The sequence below is a fragment of the Pseudonaja textilis genome, chromosome 1 (genome assembly GCF_049901715.1).
Source record: "Pseudonaja textilis isolate UNSWEBS1 chromosome 1, rPseTex1.2, whole genome shotgun sequence".
Taxonomy (NCBI): Eukaryota; Metazoa; Chordata; class Lepidosauria; order Squamata; family Elapidae; genus Pseudonaja; species Pseudonaja textilis.
In genome coordinates this window covers 183,002,609-183,022,468 of record NC_141990.1, presented here as the reverse complement: position 1 = coordinate 183,022,468, position 19,860 = coordinate 183,002,609, and positions in this window count along the sequence as shown.

The window sequence follows — 19,860 nt, the reverse complement described above, 5'->3', positions numbered from 1 at the left end:
CGTCCTTTCTTTCTGCGTTGCAACTCGCACTTTTGCCTGCGCCGTTGCCTCGCATCAAGCCAGCATTCCTCAGTCTGAGACTCTGATACGCCCTCCTGGTTATCTGCTGACACCTGAGGTACAATCAGGGAGGAAGGTCTGGCCTTCCTGGGGAGGAAGGCAACTCCAAATCCTCTAACAAAGCAGGCTCAAACCTCAGAGCCAAATCCTCCTCTTCCTCATTGTCCAAATCTTCGTCCTCTAACAAAGCAGGCTCAAACCCCTGAGCCACAACAGGTATTATACTGGTTCAGTCCAGTTCTGCCGAGCCAGTAGCAGCAATGAGCAGCAGAGACCAAACTGGTTTTCTCTGCTGCTCTGCTTTTGGGCCCACCCACCTGCCTGAGCTCCCATACTCACCTTTATGCTCATACTCACCTTTATGAATTTGAAGCGCAGCTGCTTTGCGTGGCACAGAAGAGTGCTGCGAGGCAGCTGCTGAAGCGACTGGGATCGTGCAGGCTTGCAGGAGGTGAGTTAGAACGCCTCTGCGCCTGTGCAAAGTGCACGTTTGGAGCACGCATGCATGCGAAGTATGTGCACGCGCACAAAGCGCGCCCACCAAGCCGCACCCACCAAACCAGTGGTAAAAATATTTGAATTCCACCACTGGCTGTAGCGCATCAGAGAGAAAGTCCATTCAGAGAGTGGTAAGGACAGCTGAGAAGATTATAGGAAGCTCACTTCCTGTCATTCAGGATACTCCTTATAAGTGCTATGTGCTTAGAGCTCAAAGCATTGTTAGAGATGCCACAAACCCACTTCATGATCTGTTTCTGTTGCTCCCCTCTGGAAGGAGGTTTTGAAGTATTTCTGGCAGGACTACCAGATTCTGTAACAGCTTTGTTCCCTATGCCATCCATCTGGGAAACTCGCAAGATTTATTTTTCTCGCCATGTACATGTACACATCAGAACTAGACTGTGTTGTTTCTCTGTGTCATAATCTATGTGGGTACATGCATAATTTTGTATTTATTTATATTTTTCTCATGTTTATCTAGTGTACATTGGAGATGGTGACCCTTTGAGAGCTGTATGCAGTGAAATTTCATTTTAATGTATGCCGATTAGTGTACGTTTAAAGTGACAATAAAGTTACTCTAAGTCTATGTCTTCTCCTCCCCCACTATCACCACTACCAAAACCCAGGGTCAGATTCAGTATGCTTCCCAACAGAGACTTCCAAGTGCAACCAATCAAAAGCACTCTTTGTGTCCTTAATAGATTTTTTCCTCCTGAAAGAAAGAAGTTAGTACATTCCTGTCCCCAAATAAAAATCTATGGATGAGTCAGGATAATCATACCAAACAAGGATCAGCTGGAAGTACTCTGATTCTTTGCTAGCCACAAAACAGATTGGCAGAGGGCTTAGACCAGGGCTTGAACTATTGTTACGAGTGGAAGGAAAGGTAAAAACTATTCAGGAAGTCCTTGACTTACAACAGTTCATTTAGTGACCATTCAAAGTTATAACAGCACTGCAAAAAGTGACTTCAGATAGGTTTTCACATTTATGACCATTGCAGCATCCCCATGGTTACATGATCAAAATTCAGACCTTGGCAACTGATTCACATTTATGATGGTTGCAGTGTCCCAGGGTATTGTGATCATCTTTTGCAACCTCCTGACAAGCAGATTCACTTAACAAACATTTTACTAATATAACAACTGCAGTGATTCACTTAAGAACTGTGGCAAGAAAGGTCATGAAATGGGGCAAAACTCAATTAACAAATGTTTCACTTAACAACAGAAATTTTGGACTCTGTTGTGATCATAAGTTGAGAACTATCTGTAGTGCCTTTTGTTAGAGTTTGCATCAATCCAACCAGCACACAAGCAAAGAATTCAGCAGGATTCATTTATAAAAGAAACTTCTTTATACACAACAATATAAAGCATGATGCATGTATACAATACCCATGCAGCATAACTCAGAATCCAGATGCAAAGAATCACAAATGCACAGAACCACAGAAGCACTACATAAGCACGGAGTTTATATACACACACCAGTCAAGCTAAGCCATGCCCAGGCTTCAAGCCATCTGAGTCACCAAACAGTCCTCACTGGCTGACCTGTTACCATGTCGATTCCAATTCATGAACTCTCATACACTGACATCTTTCAACTCCCCTCTTATGATTGTCAGTTCAATTCAATTTACTCAGATGAATATGGATTAAGAAGACTACATTCTGAGCAAGCTGATATACACCATCTCAATTCCCCACATTCTTCAGTGACCATTGAAAACAGCTCTCAAAGGCTTTTTTTTTTTAAGATAAGAGTTGCACAAATTTGTATGACATTATCTATAGCAGGGGTGTCAAACTGGCAGTCCATGGGAAGAGGAGAGATATGTGAAACAAATGGTCTGAAGAATGTGGGAATAGGTGAAGAAGATGTCCCCAAATGCAGCAAGAGTTCACAATAAATAGCCTGGAAATTCTGTCTAAATAGCACATGGTTGAGTGGGAACAATTCCATTTCAATATTCTGTCCATTGCTTAATGCTCACCAGACTAGGGATATAAAAACCTGTTATTTTCAGCCTCTCATTTCACCATCCTTAACTTTGATTGTTCTAAGCTTCAATTATCACTGAAGAAGAGTATGACAAAGAATATTGTATTGAAATAAAAATGAATCCCTGTTAACTTCATACTGTCCAAGGATGCAACAGAGAATAAATTAATCTTAAAATTGTAATGTTGACCGAAAGCCGTCCCCATGTGATCAATCATTTCCCATTTCTCTTGCGCACCCCAAAGATCAAAGAATATTAGCCTTTGTTCATCCATGCTCTCATTTTCTTTCTTAGATGCCATCATGCTAAGTTGGGGGAGATGGAGGCTGGCAGCTGATGGCTTGAAAAAAACTAAACCTGCAGTCAATCTCTTGTGATGAGAGTAGGAAGGAGATTTTTTAAAAAAACTGGCAAAATTGTCACCTGCTTTTGACTGGTGGGTAAAGATTTAATGTGAGACAATGCTCAGAATAGGCTGCTAGACATGGCATCTCTCCTAATCACAAACTCAGGTGTCAATGCCAAAAGCATTATAGCCACTAGATATCACCAGAAAGCCCAGAAAAAAAAGAGATTTGCAGGTCCAAATAATGTGCTTAAATCAAATCATCATAAAAGCTTGAAACATATAGGGGGGCAGAGAGAGAGAGAGAGGAGAGAGAGGGAGGGAGGGAGGGAGGGAGGGAGGGAGGGAGGGAGGGAGAGAGAGAGAGAGAGAGAGAGAGAGAGAGAGGACCATAGTGAAGGGTTTATTTGAGTACTTGAGACATCTTGCATGGTAGGAGTGTGTGAAAAGCTAGACAGGAACATTCCTTTTAGGAGGAGATTAGTTGGAACCATTTTGTTGCATGTCTTTTAGCAAAATTTAATTCAATCCAGCTTTATCCAGAAATTAATATAAAAGTTTGGATTGAACAAGATATTCAGAAAGGTGTTTTGTACAGTGCTCTGGTGCAAACTAAAAATCACCGTTGTGTTGAGGCAGCTGTTTTCCAGGTGACACTTCTATGGAGAGAGTGAAAAAAAGGCACACAGATGTCTGCAATGGAAGCCCCACCCCTTCTTAGGTGGGTCACAAAGGGACAAGTCTTCAATGATATGGTTATGACTAGCATCTCAACATTTTTGATCACCTCAGCCCTTGTTTGAGGGACTGCCAGGAAAGGCAAGGAGTTAAACAGGTGTGTAGACATGACATGTCCAGGAAAGATGACACTGACCAAATAGCCTTATGAAGCTTCTGGAAGATGTAGCTTACTCAGTGGTTTCAGGAGAGGCTGCCGAGAAGGTAACGGATTAAGAATAGAACTTTTCTTTGAATTATTTAAAATAGATGAGGCATCTCCCTAACCAGAATTAAACCCAAACCCACCCCATAAATGAAAGGGAACCACCATCCAGAAACCAGACCACGGCTGCATCACCAGCTGCCACACATCCCAACCCCCAAACCAAGCAAACTGACACACACCATGAACACATAGCCAGGCCTAAAACTCGGAGCCAAACCAAAACCCAGAACGTCACATCACAGCCACTCGGGATATCACATCACGGAACTCAGGAGGTTACAGCACAAAATCTCAGGATGTTACAACACAGCCAACAACCCAGGAGATTACAGCACAAGACCCAGGATGTGAAAACAATAGAACTCAGAAGGTCATTACACAGCCCATTATCGAGGTCATTACAACACAGGAGGATGATAGACACACAGCCAATACCTCAGCCACACATGTTCTTAAGAAAAAGCCAGCCAATCTGCAAACATCAACTCCATCAACCAATCAAGAAATGACAACACAGCCAACCTCCCCACCAGTATATATAGGGAGACGGCAGCTCCGATCATGCTTTGCTTGCACAAGCACGAAACCGAAAGCACCAGCCTGAAGATGGCGAGTGGGACCTTGTCGAAATGTTGCCAAGATGCTACCAATTCTCCACAACTGGTCAAAACCTGCTGAATACCACCTCTGGTCTTCATGGAGTACAGAACATTGCCTTTTTGCACAGCCACTTTGGCCCAATGTTCTCTCGACACCAACCAATCACACTCTGTTTTCAAGCAGGTGTACTTCCCTAGTCCTCCCTGGATCTTATCCATGGGAAGCTTGAGTATGACCCTGAACCATATGAATTTGGTGCATTGATTTTTTTCCTTCTTTGCTCTAGAAAAGTTGGGAGATTTAGGTGCTGGTGGGGGGATTCTGGGCATTGAAATCCATTACTATTTAAACGTTTTATTAGGTTATAGAATAAAATACAAAATACACAAGCAAACAGGAGGGAGGGAGAGGAGGGAAGGTAGGATGGGGGGGAAGAAAAAAATGGTTGACTTCCAACTCCCTCTGTTGCAGTAAAAAAAAGCATTAACATCAAACCACAACATTTTACTTTTCCATAATAATAAAAACTAGCCATTTCTATTAAAACAAATCAATCCAATCAATCCAATCAATCTAAGAGCCCAGGTGGTGCAGGAAGAGAATGCAGTACTCCAGCTACTTCTGCTGCCTGTTAGTTGCCTGCAATTTGGCAGTTCAAATCCCACCAGGCTCAAGGTTGACTCAGCCTTCCATCCTTCTGAGGTGGGTAAAATGAGGATCCAGATTGTTGGGGGCAATAGGCTTAGGGAGGCTGTAAAAGCAGCGTGAAGCAATATATAAGTCAAAGTGCTATTGTTATTGCTATTGCTAATTGGTAAAACCCAAAATCAAAGTTTCATTTTTCCACCTCAAGCACGAAGTCCAGAAGCAGTCTCTATGTGGCAACAAAAATATTTATATTCTTTTCTTTAATCCAAATGGTCAATTTCACCATTTCTGCCAACTCCATCAGCTTCTGTAGCCCTTCGTCCATGGTGGGAATCAAAATGTCCCTCCATTTTTGTGCAAACAGTAGTCTTGCTGCTGTTAACATGTATAAGATCAAAATTCCAAATTTTTTTCTCCAATTCTTTTTCCATTAAACACAAAAGTAAAGTTTCTGGTTTCATTTTTATATTCGTTTTTAAGAATGTTCCGTATTAAAATATGAATCTTATTCCAAAATTTCTTTGCTTTTTCACATGTCCATTATAAATGATAAAAAGTCCCTTCTTTATTTTTACATTCCAACATTCATTTGAAATACCTTTATACATTCTAGATAACTTATCTAGTGTTAAATACCAGCGATGGTGCTGAAGTCCATTGAAGTTTGTTGAGATTGAGGAAGTTGCTTTAGAGCGGGTACGTCAAACTTGCAGCCTGCAGGCCGGATGTGTCAAGCGCTGACCACACCCACACTGGTTTAGTGAAGGGGGAAAAGTCACGATACATCACGTGACAATGCCGTAACGACTCAAGTTTGACACCCCTGCTTTAGAGCATCCAACAGCCCCTGTTCTGCCATTCTTGCTCCTAGATAGTTGAACATGAAGGTGTTGTATCTTGCATCTGGGAGTCCACAGAGCTTTTCCTTCCTAAACTGCAGCTTGATGCATCAAAGCTCCTCTTTTCAGTAATGAAATGGGTCACATAGTGATTGTTACAACTGCCTTGGGATCTCACAGGCTGTAAAATAGTGTTGCCTGTTGTCTTCAGGTTGTCTGCGAAGCTGCTCTACTCTCAGTTCCCCTGTGCAGACAAGTGAAAAGAGATTTTAAAATACTGGAATGAGGAAAACCATTTTGTAGCCACTCGTAACAGCTTGCTGCTGAGGACAAAGACAATTCTCAACAGGCAGAACTTTTATTTGTGAAGAAATGTATTGTAATTTTCAAATTCATTCCCTAAACAGCACTTAATAAAATCTACTGACTCTCTCACTCCATACATGTCAAATCTGTTTTTCACATATCTATATAAATTTATTCTCTGTACACTGGTTTTGGAATAGTACTTAACACAGGCCCCTCCTCTTAGGTATCAGGAAAACCTGTTTAAAATAGTGTTTATTCTGAGGCATAGTATCTCAGATTATTACTGACTGTATCAAGGTGTTCAAGAACAGTCAGTCAACAAGCTGTCAGCTCTCCTGGTTACAGAATAATTTGGTACAGTGATAACAAATAGAGACAGGCAACATTTTAAGGTCTTTTCCCCCACCTGTGGTTCACTGAACTGGTCTTCAACAAGCTTTGAGTTGGCAGAAAGTTATATCTCCATGAAATTAGCTGTCCTCATTGCTGATCACTACACTGATTTTGTTGCCTCTTTTAATTGAAGTCAACTGATTTCCATCCACATTAATAGATGACAAAACTAAGAGATGGTATATATCACTATAATCGGGGGTGATATTCAGCAGGTTCTGACCAGTTCTGGGGAACCGGTAGCGGAAATGTTGAGTAGTTCGGAGAACCGGCAAATACCACCTCTGACTGGCCCCACCCCCATCTATTCTCTGCCTCCTGAGTCCCAGCTGATCGGCTGGGTCTTCTTTTGTTGCCCTGCACAGGAGAATGGAGCTGGAAAGCAGGTTAGTGGGGTGGGGAGGGAATGGGATTTTGCAGTATCCTTCCCCTGCCATGCCGACCAAGCCACGCCCACAGAATCAGTAGTAAAATTTTTTGAATCCCACCACTGATGATAATGCCCTTGGCTAGTGTTGAAAAAAGGAGGTGAACCCAATGTTAACTCTAGAATAGATGTCTCACTTATAAACATGGTAAGGTGTCAAAAAAATATCCCATTGTATGTTTGTGCCATATTTAGGTCTATGCTCAGAAATTATTCTGGTAAAACGTATTTTTCAAGCATCTATGCATTGCTTCAAGAAATAAGCTCACTTTACTAGTTATTAAATACATTTCATTTCAGAGCAAATGGTATTACTGGGCCTTCCATTTTCGAATAGTACGATCTGTTCTTTGTTCCTTAGGGTATTCACCTACCAGAATAAATTAACTCATTAGAAGTTCCTTCATTCTGAAGTAAATTTCCAGACACTTGCTAGAGGAAATGAGCGTTTTTTATGTTCCCTCACCTGCCAAATCAACTCATTGAGATGTAATTCCAAGTCAACATATATGAGCTTCACCTGTCAGGCTCACTGACTTTAAGTTGAAGCAAATATCTTATCCCAACTTCTGGAATTCCAGGAAGAAGAACCCGGAGCTACAAATGGCCTGTACGAAAGTGCTGGGAATATCAAGTTAAGGATAGAACAGCTATATTTTTTATTTCATGTTCTTTTAAAGACTTCTAAGGGCAAAAATGAACAAGCTAATATACAGTTTACTAAATTCCATACTTTGGATTTAGGAAATTGCACGGACTTGGTAGTTTGCCAGGACTTTTAGCAAGGGTAAAAATCACATTTGCTGTGACTGCATATGGTCCATGGATCTGGGTTACCCATCCCTGCTAATGACTCCATCATTTCTTTAGCTGTAGGAAAGCAGCTAAAATTCTTATAATATTGTGTTAAGCTCAATTTTATTTTGCCTAGAATAGCCTGGCTCTTAGTGGAAAGGAGAAGGACCTCTTTAAAGGCCTCTAAAGCCATAAATAAACTGTGGCTCTGTGGAACAAGTGTATGTGTCTGGGTGGCAATGGATTGTGGCGCTTAAGGGTATTCTAAATAAGACAGGGTGATTGGCTTAGCCTCCAATGAATTTCTCCATTAGCACTCACAACCTGGTTCTAAGCATTGAGGAGAATTAAATGATGACTAGACCTCTAAACTACATAGATGACTAGGGAAGGAAATGAAGCTGGAAGTTGCTCTAAATTGCAAGTCTTCCCAGAAGCATCAACAAAGAAGGGTCAAAATTAACCAGAGAAGGGATAGAGTGTTGTGTAAGACCTGCCTTTTTACAATGCATTTTCATAAGGGGTGGAGCTTGTCTTGCAATGCTCTGTTTGTTCTCTTTCCTATTGCGCCTCTCTCCATCTTCTATATGGATGCTGCAGTCTCTGGTACTGAAAAAAACAGCAGCAGAAAAAAGACCATAGAGAGGGGTAAATTATATTAGCAATGTTTATTCTTGTAAGAGAAAATAACTTCATCTAAAGAAGGTTAGGGACGTGGTGGCTCAGTGGCTAAGATGCTGAGATTGTCAATCAGAAAGGTCAGCAGTACGGCGGTTCGAATTCCTAGCACCGCGTAACAGAGTAAGCTCCTGTTACTTGTCCCAGCTTCTGCCAACCTAGTAGTTTGAAACCATTTAAAAATGCAAGTAGAAAAATAGGGACCACTTTGGTGGGAAGGGAACAGCGTTCCATGCATCTTCGGCATTTAGTCATGCTCCTCACATGACCATGGAGATGTCTTTGGACAGCTCTGGCTCTTCAACTTTGTAACGGAGATGAGCACCACCCCCTAGAGCCGGAAACAACTAGCTTGTGTGCAGGGGTGGGATTCTACCAATTCGGGCCAGTTCGGGTGAACTGGATGTTAAATTTGCATCTAGTTCACCGAACTGATATTTGAACCGACCAGCTGGCCCTGCCCATCTCACCCCACCCAGGAGTCTCCACACATCCCATTTTCGATGCAGGTAATTGCAGGGTCTGCACGAAAGCTCTGGGAAGGTGAAAAACAGCCCTCCTGGAAGTACAAGAAGTCCGGAAATGGGCCTGTTTCCTGCTTCTGGAGAGCCTGCAGAGCCTGGGGGAGGCCATTTTTGCCCTCCCAGAGGCCCGAGGGAATCCTCTGGACCCTTGGGAAGGCAAAAAATGGCCCTCCCGGAAGTTCCAGTAGGCCACACCCACCATGGCCACACCCACCCAGCAACCGGGCAGCGAACCGGTTGCTGGGATTTTTGAATCTCACCCCTGCATGTATGTGTGAGGGAAATCTTTATCTTTACCTAAAAAATGATACATTTTTTTTTACTTTCAGCTGCACTTTTCAAACAACTGCTATATTCCAATGCTTGACCCCACTCCCTCTAGCCCTGTATTAGACACTGTCTCAACTTGGACATTTCTTGCTTGTAATGTGCAGTGATTCCAGACAGTGATTGGTTTATTGTACACTTAAGCCCAGAGAAATGTATATATGGAAAGATACATACATCGACTATAGACGGTTTCTTTCTTTCTTTTTGTACAATATAATTTATGCACTATCATATCCATTTGGAAGTAAGTATCATTCTGTTCAATGGGGCATATTTCCATCTAAATGTTAATAAAACGGAACCTTTGTTGTATGAAGATCAACAATAGAAAATCATGTTTGAAGAGCACACATTACTTGACGGAGATATACAGGGCTGAACATTTTTATAAAAAAATCCAGGACAGCAAGATTGCATTTAGAAGCAGCTCAAGCAGACGCTGCCCTAATTTACTGAAGTATAAGGAGTGGGGAGAAGGATGAGCAGAATATAATTAAACTCACAAGATTTGATATTATAGCCAATCTCAATAAAAAGTAGCTTTAGCCTTCCTATGGAGTTTATTTCCTGGTATACAGCTGGTCCTTGACTTACAACAGTTTGCCTGGTGATTGTTCAAAGTTACAACAGCACCGAAAAATGTGACTTATGATCATTTATTATAGTTGCAACCCACAATCATCTGACTAAAATCCAGATGCTTGGCCACTGGTTCATACTTATGACAGATGAGGTGTCCCAAGGTCATGGGATCCCTTTTTGTGACCTTCTGGCCAGCAAAGTCAATGGGGAAGTCAAATTCACTTAACAACCAGGTTCCTAACTTTATCAACTGCAGCGATTCTCTTAGTGGCAAGAAAAGTTAAAAAAAGGGACAAAACTTTTAACAAATGTCTCACTTAACAACAGGAAATTTGGGCTCATTTCTGCTTATAAGTTGGGTATCACCTGTAGTCTGTCTGGTGGAGTTGACCAGTGGTGGGATTCAAAAATGTTTATTGTTGGTTCTGTGGGCGTGGCTTGTTGGGCATGGCAGAGGAAGGATACTGCAAAATCTCCATTCCCTCCCCACCCCACTAACCTGCTTTCCAGCTCCGTTCTCCTGTGCAGGGCAACAAAAGAAGACCCAGCCGATCAGCTGGGACTCAGGAGGCAGAGAATAGATGGGGGCAGGGCCAGTCAGAGGTGGTGTTTGCCAGTTCTCCAAACTACTCAAAATTTCCACTGCCGGTTCTCCAGAACTGGTCAGAACCTGCTGAATGCCACCTCTGGAGGTGATGCCAGATATTTTTTAGGAATTTGCCAAGGCAGGGGTCTCCTGTATGGTCGCAGAATGACTGAAAGTCCTCAATGGGAAGAATTCCATTAAAGATGATGTCCCTTGAATGTCAGTTGGGCTGGCTAGGAATACAAATATGCAGTGAAGGACAAGGCACAGAGGCAGCCCTAGTTTTTCACTGTAGAGGAAAAAATAGTGTTTTACTTAGCCTGGCATGATGCACCAGAGTTTTTCAACTTTTAGCAACTCTAAGATGTGTGAACTTCAATTAGTTGTACAGAACACATAAAACCTACCAAGGTTTTGTTTATCTCTTGTTTTTCTTATAAAGTGGTTACCTGTTTATATTACAGCATTTTTTTTTACAGTTAGAACTACCTCAATTTTAATGAGCCTACTTTGTACTTTTGCATATTCAGATTCAATTTATATCTCTTTTATTTACATTCTGTGCTAAACTTTTAAATAGATTAACAGCACCAGCAACAACATAATTTCGAGGCAAGCATTTTAGGCTATCAATCATCAGCCAGGGATTGGCATCTTCCCATTTGGTATTTACTGTGGTTGTAATGTGTCTTTGGTTGCTGGTTGGTGCGCTATAATTGGTCCTACTATTCTCCCTAATTTTGCTGCCTTTTGAAAGGAAAGCAAAGATAAAGGGAACAGCAATGCTTTGTCTTTTCAGCCCAGGAAACTAGAATAATCAGCATATAAATGAATGTGTTCTTCTCCAGTTACCACTGGTATGAGTAGCCATGTGCTATCAAATGAGAAAATGACATACATACTGCAGCCAGCCTGTAATAATCCCTGTGTGATGAATTCCAATATTAAGATTGCCACAATGCGAGGATACTCAGCACCACAATCAAACTGATTTCATTGGTTACAAATGGCGGGGGGAGGGGAGAAGCCCATTATTTAGCTTAATGCCGATTCTGTAAATAGCAATATTATCTGGGAACAGTGGTTCGCTTGCACTCACAAATGCATTTGGAACTTCTCCCTCCAACTGTTTTTATTTGCTTATTTCCTGAAGAAATCACATCCTGCGCTCCCGCTGTTTGAGGTGGCCTCCCAGAATAGTGAAAAGATGAGCCAGGTTTTCCTTCCTTTGTAAAATTAAAATAGAGATGCCTCACGGCTTATCAATGTGGAACTTAAATAAGTGCATGGCTCAAGGTTTTGTTTTGTTTTGTTTTTTTGCAGCCAGCTAGATGTAATGTTTATTTTCTTTGTTTGGTTTGGATAGTTTGGGGAGTTTAATTGTATTTATATTTCTGCATGATTCATTTTCCTCTTGAACAGGCTGGGTTTTTGTTTTTTGTTTTGCTTGCTTGCTTCTCAGGGACTCTGTCTTGGCTGCGTATCTATCAGCATTCACTTTCCCAAGGTCATGATTAGCAAGTGTGAGAAATTCCAATTATATAACCTTATGTAACAGGATACAGCAATGTTCATTTATGGGACAACTCAAGAGTGGGTTAAAATGCATTGGTGATTGATGGCGCTTCCTTGCTTATAATAAACCTTGGGAAAATGACAATATCGGTATCCGTACTCTGTTGTTTTCTTCCTCACCAAGGATATAGGTGCCTTGTCAGTTGTGCAGTCTTGTCCAGTCCTATTAACACTGAAATATGGGGCTCTCCAAAGTTTCAATAGGATTTTTCTTTATCTGTCTGGATGATGCTAGGGACTGAGCTCTCTATAAAGTAAAACATGTGCTTTTCCACTCTTTTTAAAATTAAAGTAAAATGTATAATATAAAACATTAAATGTACCTCTTGGATTAATACCAGGTGATAAAACATTCAATTAATACCACATAAACACACATATATTCTATATTCTAATGGTGATTATATATAAATATATATAACACACACACATATGCACACACACATATATATGAATATATGTATATATGTGATGTATATATGTGTGTGTGCATGTCTATATATGTGTGCATGTATTAATGAATGTATGTATATGTATGTAGATGTGTGTATGTATGTATATATGTACAGTATATGTATGTGTATATATATATATATATATATACACACACACACATATATATATATATGTATATACATGTTTGTATGTATGTATAAAAAAATTCCCTTCTCATCCTTCTGGGTGGTCTACACCAGAGGTAATATTCAGCAGGTTCTGACCAGTTCTAGAGAACCGGTAGCGGAAATTTTGAGTACCGTATTTATCGGCGTATAACACGCACAGGCGTATAACACGCATTCCCTTTAAGAGGGAAATTTCAGGAAAAAAATATGCGGCGGGCGCAGCGCTGACATCACGTCACGACGCTGCGCCGCCGCTAGGCACTATTGGGAACGGGATCCCTTAAAGAGGATTCCGCTCCCTGACATCGGCGTATAACACGCATACATCATTTGCCCCCTATTTTCAGGGGGAAAAAGTGCGTGTTATACGCCGATAAATACGGTAGTTTGGGGAACCAGCAAATACCACCTCTGACCGGAGATTTTACAGTATCCTTCCCCTGTCATGCCCACCAAGCCATGCCCACAGAACCGGTAGTAAAAATTTTTGAATCTTACCACTGGTCTGCACCTTCCTTAATCTTGGGTCCTCTACAAGAGGCCAGAGAGTTTGAGGTTCTTCACAGGATCTCAACTGTTCTTAGCATTACAGTGTTTTGGCCAGAGAACTCCGATGTTGATTCTGGGATCTGTTGGAGTCACTCTCCCAGTTTAGTTGTCACAGCCCCAAGTGCTTCTACCACCATTGCTACCACTTTGGCCTTGACTTTCCACATCCTCTTCAGTTCCTCCTTCATGCACTCTTTGCCACCTTCTCATATTCCTTCTTCCTGGTGTTGCTGTCACTTGGTACCGCTACATCTATAACCACCACTGTATTTTGGTTCTTCTCTATTATCACAATGTGTGGCTGATTGACTAGTACTTGCCTGTCTGGGTCTGGAAATCCCACAGGTTCTTAGCTTTCTTATTCTCCACAACCTTGTGGGACTTCCAAAATTATTGGGGAGTGGTGAAAGAAGAACTGATGCAATGGGTTATTGTACTTGCATAGGTAAGCAATGAGCTTTGACCAAAGGTTGGTCTGAGAATGGTAAGCATACCCAAACTTTCAACTTTGGTTTTTTTTAAAGGTCTACAAGTTAGTAAAACACAGAGTTCTGTATAAACAAGACTGCAACTCTCTCGCTGTCATCAAGGTCAAGACTTTTGAGTTTTCTCCACGCTTCACCTGATTCTTAGTTTTCCTCACATACATCCTAGAATAGCTGGACTACGGTATAGCATAAAGGAAGATGAAATCGCATATTAGTCAGTAGATATTTTATGTTGTTTATTATTTTTTTTAGATTTGAGGCTGCCTGATGCCACAATGGTTCTTAATAGCTTGCAAGTAAAAACTTGAAAAGAAAAACAACATATATCAAAGAAAAGAATACAGTTGACGGGGAGAGTGAATCAAAACACTGAGAGGAACCCTCTCCATCCTAAGCCTCTAGAAGGATGGAAAATCAAAAAGGTGAGAGTAGTATGGTTCTCTCCCTCTAGGGGAGATACTATGTCTTTGAGTGCTTGCTTCACAATGTAGACCCCGCCATTTGTCACCTCACCCAATACCTTATGTGAACACGTTTTACTTTTAGCTAAGATGCAAAAAAAATGGTTAATTAGAGCAAAGGTTTAGCATTAAATCCTAACCACACTTGACTGGAAGGGAGCCCCCCATTGACCCCAATGAGGTCTTATTTCCAAATGAATGGACTTACAATATATCTGCAACTGTTCATAATAACGGATCATCCCCAAACCCAAAGTTATTCCCACATTTAACACTCCCTCTTCTTGCAGAGTTCACTCTCACAATCGCTGAATTATTGGATTTGCTTCACCCATTTGATGTAGACCAGTGGTTCCCAACCTTTTTTTTGCCCCGCACCCCTAAAGAAATTTCACTCGAACCTCGCACCCCCTGAAATTTAGACTTTAGGAACTACTGAACGTGTTAAATATATGGTAGGATTGAATCTTTTCAGCTACGTATGTGACAGCCACTAAATAATGATACCTAACTCTAAAATGAAAACAAAGTTAACCCATTGCATATTAAATAAATAAAAATAAAAATAAATAAAAATCACCTGGACTTTTCTCGCAGCCCCTGGAATATTGTCTCACACCCCCAGGGGGTGCGAGCACCCCAGGTTGGGAACCCCTGATGTAGACCATAAGCATTGGGAAGAAAAGATGAACATTTGTCTGTCTGTTGTTACACACTAATATGACTGCTTTAGAACTTGCCTATGTGTGTGTCTGTGTCTGTGTGTCTGTGTCTGTCTGTCCATCTGTGTCTGTCTGTGTTAACTTGATGTCTGAAATGTGTCTTGTACTTTCTTATTTAATAAGGTATTAAAACCCTTGAGATTTCTGTGCAAGACAAATTTGTCGGCTCTTAAACTGCATTAACTTTTAACTCTAGCATGCCCTACAAAATCCCTTAAGCAACAATTAGTGATATCAATATTTGATATGCAGTTTATAATTCCCCATGCATGTTATGTTTCTCTCTCTTTCTCTCTCTCTCTCTCTGTGTCTCTGTGTCTCTCGTGTGTGTGTGTGTGTGTGTGTGTGTGTGTGTGTGTGTGTGGTATTCAGCTTTGTTCGGGTATTTTCCCATGTCATTATAGTTGTGCTTTTAAAGTTGTAGCAACGTTTTGGCAGAATCTCATCTGCCATCATCAGGCTTCTGCACTGTGTTCGTCTGTGAGTCAGACTTTTACAGTGGTATATATATATATATGTATATGTATATGTGCGTGTGTATATATATACATACATACATACATACATACATACATACATAGGAAGCTGAATCCAACAAATAGTGATATAGATAAAACTACTGCAATTGGGCTTCAGAAACTGCTTGTTACACAAGTATCATAACCCTTCGTTTAAAAATAGTACATCCAGAATATTAACATTTGAAAAAGTAGCCATGGGGAAAACCATGTTAGTTCTTGAATCAAAAGAATCAAAAAATCTTGAAAGTGCCATAAGGTCTACATTAGGTATTTAACTCTCTGAGGAACCTGTTATGTAAATCAAAAGAGTGAGACCTAAGGACTGTGCTTTGAACTGTAGCAGGGGGTGCCACATTTAAAATTGAATTTGATTTCATTACATTTAAGCTTAATTAAATTGAGCGTGTTTACTTTCTAATCCTGCTTTAACTATCGGTTTTATTGAAACAATAAAATTTGGCGACAATTTTTAGAGATCTTTGCAGCTTGTATCTAAGGTTTCAAGGAGGCACATGTTAGCCTGAGGTCTAAGGTTAGATTTGCCTTGAGGCTACAAGTCATCATTGGCTCAAATAATAGATAATTCAGAACTGCAGATTCATGGATTCTGATGTACATGATGGTAACCCACTCTGGAGCTGCCACGTCTTGGATGGAATAATCTGCATGACCACTAGATGTCAGCAATGACCTAGAGAAAATTTGATTTTGCTGGCATCCAGTGGCGCTCCAGATGTTTGCAGTCTTTAGTTTTCCCCAAAGATATTCCAGAGGCTTTTAAAAACTATGGTTGTGATATTGAGAGCAGTTTTACAAAGGGATGCATGTATGTGTGTGTGTGTGTGTGTGTGTGTGTGTGTGTGTGTGTGTATGTATATGTATATATATATATATATATATATATATATATATATATATATATATATTCTTAAGTTTTCACGGGTACTTACATGTATGGTATTCAGCATTGTTTGGGTATTTTCCCACGTCATTGTAGTTGTGCTTTTAAAGTTGTAGCAACGTTTTGGCAGAATCTCATCTGCCATCATCAGGCTTCTGCACTGCCTGTATGGACAAAATCAGTAAGATACTACACAGGCATCACATCAGGACTGCCTTCAAAAACAGACAGAAAAATAGCAGCCATCCTTAGAAACCCCAAAGATAAAATTGACCTGGAAAACCAAGGCATATACAAAGTCCCCTGTGCATCATGCCCGGCCACATACATTGGACAGACCAATAGAAGAATTAGTATCCGCTTGGATGAACACAAAAATGCAGTAAAAAAGCTGGAACACACTTCATCACTAGTCCAACACATGAAAGCCACAGGCCATAGCATCAACTTCAATGGCACCAAAACCCTAGCCACTATAGAAAACCCCAGCCACAGAATTATCAGAGAAGCCATAGAGATTGAAAAAAAGACCTGAAAGCATGAATAGAAGAGATGATTCCACCAGACTGTCAATTATTTGGAAGCCTGCACTCACCAACAAAAAAATCTCCACACCACTAGCCAGGCAAATCCTGGGCATAAACAGATCCCCCCTGATACCTCTAGCTCAAACACACCCCAACCAGGCACCTAGATGAAACCTAGTTTCCTAACAAATGATAGGCATCCATTTACTCGGAGCCAAGCTGCACTAAAGGCCTCCAATGCAGGAACACAATGTTGCCAGCCAATCAAGACACAAAAAGATCCACAAAATAGACAGAAGATATTAGAAACACCAATCAAGCAGAACACAGCAAACTCCAAGACCAATAAACACAGACCAAGAATCCCAACCAATCAGGATGAAGAAAAAACCATTCTGGCACAGCAGTAGGCTAGCACCAAATTTAAAACAGAAATGGCCGTGAAAGCCTGACTCACAGACGAACACAATACACAAGCCTGATGATGGCAGATGAGATTCTGCCGAAACGTCACTACAACTTTAAAAGTACAACTATAATGACATGGGAAAATACCTGAAAAAAGCTGAATGCCATACATATAAATACCCATGAAAACTTAAGAAAACATATATGTATATATGTACACACACACACACACACACACACACACACACACACACACGAATATGAGAAGAATATACATTCTTCCATTCCCCACCATTCAGTTAGAACTGAACAAGCTTCCTGGATGAGAAGTGAGACATTTTCAAGGAGGAAAAATCAAGAAAGTCCAGTTATCTTTTGAAAATTGCAGCTTTGGTACAAGAATCTTCACAGGCATTTGTTTCAAGATCTTCCCCATTCACATAAACTATCATCACAAAAGAGTTAATGGAGTGAAATATTGTTCTATGTAGCACCTGTAGCCTCCATTCTAATTATAGGAGTACAACCCACTCCTAGTTACTTTTGCTGAAAAATCCTTTTATGCCATATTCCAAACTTGTTGATCATATTAGACTTGTAGATCATATTATTTTTCAGGGGAAAAAATCTGTTTCAGCATAACCTAATTTGGTACATGGGTCTTTTGATTGGATTAAGTGATAATGTTTAGTACTTTGTATGTTTTTATACACGAACAGTAGTTATTAGGCTCTGTAAATAAATCTGCTGGGATACAATCCTTTAGTCTGGCATTTATTTAATGAAGTGGTCTGTAGTTATGAAAATTTATATCACATTGGCCTTAGGTGGCATGATAATCTTTGATCTTTATTTCAACAGGCCATGGCAATCTCTCCAGAGATTTGCAGTGTTATCCTAAATGTGTGCATTTAGCTACTGTTGACTTGCTCAATCAATATAGCTTAATTTCCTATGTATATTGAAGGAGATGGACAAATTCAAGATGTTTGTTCAATCCCATCTAATGCATTTTTTTTTAAAAAAAGCTTTTGTTGTTTTTAGTTAAGATATTTTCCTTTAGGCAACTTGAAGGTAGCTACCAGTGGAAATTTTGGGTGAAATAATAATCAAAGGCTTGCTTTTAAAAAAAATCAATAGAATTGTAACGTAAGGTTTCTCACTTCTAATCATTAAAAGAAGCTCAATGTAGGGTTATATAATGCAATTAAAACAAAAGAATCACATAACATTCTCTTCTTTCTAGTCTGCATAGTATAGACTTACGAGATTTACAGCCTGCCTTACTCCAGAGGCTCTAGGCAGTGTACAAATCAGATCAGAATAAAATACACACAAGAATACACTAAAAAATAAAATAAACCCCCCAATGATACAGGCTACAGATCTTGCTTTGATTGTTCATCTCCAAAATCCTTCAGGAATAATTAAGGTTTAACTATTTCCTGGAAGGATGTAAGCGTGAGGGCCATTCTGACACTGGGAATACTTCCTTTTGTGATCCCTCTTCTTATATCCCTCTTCTCATTTTTCATCAGTGGTGCTTCCATTTCCTGGAACAACTTTGAAACCAAACAAAGACCATTCAGGAGGAATTATTCCAGCCCTGCTGTAATGGTGTGTGGGAATGACCTTGAAGGACAAAGGAAGAAGATGCTGCCTAGGAAATGCTTGGATAAAAGGAGGAGGAGCCCAGAAATGCTTAATGGGTAAAGAAAGAAACACAAAAAGGATCCACTCCAATGTATCAGATTATTAAAAGTGACAGTGGGAGGTTTTTTTTTATTTTCAGACTTGCAAGATTCTTTTAATGTAGCCTGACAATAAATAGAATTAGCTCATCTGATTGTGTTTCCTGCCTGGTTTACCTGAGAAGGCTGACAGTAGCCTAATTTCTCTGAGAAATTCCTTAACACTAAATGTTTAAATACTTTTTGGATCCTTAATCTGAAGGGTTTCCTTAATTAGCTTAACCTTGCGGGGAGGTTATGGCTTCGATTAGCCTCATTTTCATTTGGAAACCATCTGTTCTTGATGAGAGATTTCTGGATGTGTCCACCTGAACCAAATTATACTTCATCAGCTTGAACCTAAAGGCCAGATCCAGTGCGTGACCAGCAAAGTGTGCTGAGCAAATGATGATATTGTTGTGGTCATGGATTCCTGACCTACTTATGCCACAGAGAGGGGGGGAGGTTAAAATGCCTCTGATGAATCCACAATGAGATCCAGGTGCTCAAGAGGGAAGACTGCTAGGGTAGGAATGTAGCTAGGAGTATCAAGGCCCATGAGCTAAGTAAGATCAAGGAAGCAAAAACTATACAGGCTTCAGCAAGGTATCTTTAGAGTTAGGCTAGAGTAATATATAGAATATTGGAAACTGCAATATTGGAAACTTCCCGCCTCATTTATAATGAGTTAATTAAGGCAAAATCTCTGATCTGAAATGTTTTTTTCCATATTTATTACTACCTGGGCTATGTTGCCATTTATAAGATCAATTGGCA